Source organism: Gadus macrocephalus, chromosome 11 (assembly GCF_031168955.1).
Source record: "Gadus macrocephalus chromosome 11, ASM3116895v1".
Taxonomy (NCBI): Eukaryota; Metazoa; Chordata; class Actinopteri; order Gadiformes; family Gadidae; genus Gadus; species Gadus macrocephalus.
Window position 1 is genome coordinate 15,842,250 of NC_082392.1, and position 4,176 is coordinate 15,846,425.

A 4,176-nucleotide genomic window follows, 5' to 3' on the forward strand; every position below is an offset into this window, starting at 1 on the left:
GAAATGTTGGAAGAAAGCTCAAATGGAGGATATAAGAAAAGGAGATTATTTGAGCGGAGGCAGGATGGGGAAGCTGAATGAGAACGAAATCGAGTGTGCCTTTGTGTGCACGCATGCCTGTGTGTGTGTGTGTGTATGTTCAATGAATCTACATTTGTGGTTTCCCCAGCCCCTCTGGTCCACCAGAGTCTGCAGTTTGAAACATTGAGGGCCTGACAGCGGAGGAGAGGGAAGGAACACACAATCAGCTATGTTTAGACTATATAGGAGCCAGGCAGCCGATAGAGGATAGTCTCTGAACGCCGGGAGCTCGTTGGGTCTGGGGCAGGTTGGAGGGGCGGAGAGGGGGTGCAGAGTTCAGCCCCGGGGCTGTAGAACCAGCCACTGCTGCAGTGCCGATTTCTCTCTCGCCGTGTTTCGTTCACTCCCGGTGTTGAGTTACCTGGGAGTAGATGGGGGCTGCGGAGAGATGATACTCGCCGATGGGAGGGAGCCAGCAGGATGTGGAGGAGGAGGATGCTGACCTTGGGGGGGGGGGGACACACACACACACACACACACACACACACACACACACACACACACACACACACACACACACACACACACACACACACACACACACACACACACACACACACACACACACACACACACACACACACACACACACACAAACACTGTACATATGAACACAGACTGGAGAATAGCCTAGCTTGTATGACTTTGCCAGTGCTCATAATACCGTTTCATATCTGGGACATATCAGCCCGATATCGCTTTCCTTCCGAGAACCTAAAATAATGTAAAGCATTCCTTCTCCCTGCCTCCCTGCCTTGTCTTGTGTAGTACTTCTCCTTCATAGGATGCGTATGACAGAGCACAGCTGTAACAGAAGAGGGAACAGCAGGATGTGACATAAAGCATAGCATATAGGTACATGATGGGCCGTAGCTCTTTATAGATTTAAACAGGTAGTCAACGTCTTATAAATGTTTTATATGTTATCTACCACCAAAGTTATTAAAATACATCTATTGTGATGGTGCTGCTTTTTCTGTAATTTGCAATTGTATTGTTTTTTGTTTTAACAGATAAATAGTACCAAACTGTTAACTAGCTATTAAATCTTAAGTTAAGATCTTTTTAGTTAAAAACTGTATTTTTAGGACACTTTTTTTTTTTTTAATTCTTTTGATGAACAGGGTTGGTTAGGGTTAGGAGACTGTTAATCATGCACTCGTGTTGGGAACCTGGCACACGCTAATAGAAATTCTACCTAAATGTTGTTTTAGTTCAATGGCCAAAGTCAACCAGAAGAGGGCAGCACTAGACCTCTAAACACTGAGGGAAATACGGCCTGAACTCTGCATGTCTCTCACGGTGCCCAGACCGGACGCAGGCTTTGTGGATGCTCAGGATCACAACCCCCGACCTAGGTGAAACAGCAGGTACTCCTTAAGGTTAAAATACAACACAGTATTAAACCTACCTTTTCATCAACTGGTATTGCTATCATGGACCACTCACTCTCTCGTCTCTCTCTCTCTCTCTCTCTCTCTCTCTCTCTCTCTCTCTCTCTCTCTCTCTCTCTCTCTCTCTCTCTCTCTCTCTCTCTCTCCCCCCTCTCTCTCTCTCTCTCTCTCTCTCTCTCTCTCTCTCCCCCCCTCTCTCTCTCTCTCTCTCTCTCTCTCTCTCTCTCTCTCTCTCTCTCTCTCTCTCTCTCTCTCTCTCTCTCTCTCTCTCTCTCTCTCTCTCACTCCCACTCTCACCTTCACTCTCAGTCTCACTATCACTCCCGCAATTCACTTCAAATTAAACTCTCTCTCTCTCTGTCTTCGTGTGTCTATGCATAACACCCTCTTATTCTCTGACAAAAGTTGAATCACACCGACAGGCCACGTTTTAGTTTTTATACTGGCAGGACCATTCCCTTTCCCCAGTGAGGTGTTGTGCAACATCTGGCTCCGTCTCCATATTGATCTTGGCCGAGGTCAGAGTTGGGGTATGAGGAGGTTGTTGAGTAGGACGAGGAGTAGGTGGAGGAGGAGGGGGGAGGGAAATAAGCAGGAGGAGGTGAGGAGGAGTAGGGGGAAATGGGGGGAGATGAGGGGAGATGGGGGGAGTCGGAGGAGGAGGAGATGGAGGAAGAGGAGGCGAAGTTGGAGGAGAAATAGGTGATGGAGGAGGAGAAGGAGGTGAAGGAGGTAGAGGTAGGGGTCCTGTTTTTGTTTTGGCCCACTGTGTGTCTGTTGTCATGTGTGGCTTCACGCACGGTGGGTGCCAGCCCCACTGGAGAGCTGGCGAAAGGCAATGGTTGAATAATGGATCTGGACCAACGTCTCCTCAAACCACTAAGTCAAGAGAGAGATATTCTAAAATATATCTTTACATTAACAGATATCCCCCCCTCCCTTACCCATCCGTGTTTGGGGCATTCATCAATCCTCCTTCTCCTCGTGTCATCTCCCCAGCATGAGACAGAGTATATTATCTTTTCACCCTTCCTCCTGTGTAACGTTGTTGTTTGTTCATGTGTGTCCCGGCACCATCTCTGGTTTCTCTCACCTCCCGGCCTCTTAACTCCCACCCACTGTGGCGGCTATCATTTCTGTTTTTCTTGTTGTTGTTTTTGTTTTGCCACCTATGGCGCGCAGAGAGTCTTCTGCAACTCGTACACAGATCAAGACTCCAGAGATCTGATCTGCCTTAATGCAATAATACCACGACTCCCTCCCCCCCGCCATCTGCTTGCTTCTACTCTGCAGGTTGGAGCTCTTTTGCGGGAAACACTAGCACACAAGCGTATCTGTTCACTTCTCAGGTTTCCCAATGGCCTGGCGCGCCGATGGGGATAAGAGAGGTGAAACATTCTCATCATTATTCTAACCTTCATATTCACTTTTCACTTTTCCTCCCCCCCCCCCTCCCTTTCTTCCCATTGCCAGCCTCCCTGCCTCCCACCTCCTCCTGGCCTCCCTACCTCCTCCCTACCTCCCACCTCCTCCCGGCCTCCCTACCTCTGACCTCCTTTCACCTCCTCCCTGCCTCCCACTTCCTTCCACCCTCTCTTCTTCCCACCTCCTCCTTTCCTCCCATCTCCTCCCTTCCCTCCCTCTGCTCTCCCAGCCTTACAACTCCTCCTGCTCTCCACGCTCCTCCTAGCTCCTCCTGGCCTCCTGCCTCCCACCTCCTCATGAACTCTCCCCTCCTCCCGGGCATCAACCTCCTCCCTGCCTCTCTGCTTCACAGCTCCTGCCGTCCTCCCAGACTCCCACCTCCTTCTTGCCTCCGCCGTCCTCCCAGCCTCCCATCTCCTCCCAGCCTCCCTGGTGCCCACCTCCTCCCTGCCACCCGGCATTCTACCTCCATCCGGCATCCCACCTCCTCCCTCCTCCGAGCCCCTCCTGGCCTACCTACCTCCAACCTCCTCCCAGCCACCCCAGCTCCTCCAAGCCTCCCACCTCCTCCAGGCCTACCTACCTCCAACCTCCTCCCAGCCATCCCAGCTCCTCCAAGCCTCCCACCTCCTCCAGGCCTACCTACCTCCAACCTCCTCCCATCCCCCCTCCCTCCCACCTCCTCCTGGCCTCCATAGCTCCAACTTCCTCAAAGACCCCCACCTCCTTCTTGCCTCCGCCCTCCTCTCGACCTCCTGGCCTCCTCATCTTCATGTTTCTGGGAGTTTTCTTCCTTCCCTCTGTGGTCCTCTCCTCTGCAGAAAAGTCCTCCTCTCTACAAACTGCTTGTCATTGCTTGCCTGCGTAATGCAGACTCATGGATATCTGGTTAACCTGTGAAGCCATTTCCTTGCATTGTTCTTGACAATTTCTCATTTAACATACATCCCATAATAAAACATGTGTATCAGTTCCACATTAACCACAAGCCTTGCATTCCAGATGTCACCCAGATGACCAGACCAGAAGATTGCATTTGTAGACTGATTTCAATGTCTGCTCTGATTAGGTACAGTTTCCAACAAGCAAAACACACAAGCTACAACCTATATGAAACACACATGAGGAGAGGTCAGTGGTGATCAACGTTAACCACAAAGAAAACTCCACATACGTTGACCTGATATGAAACAGTACCCTGCAATCCCTACATGGTCCTGCTATATTGACAAGACTTTTTTATTGGGCCCACTTCCTGTCATTGATCTTGTTGATT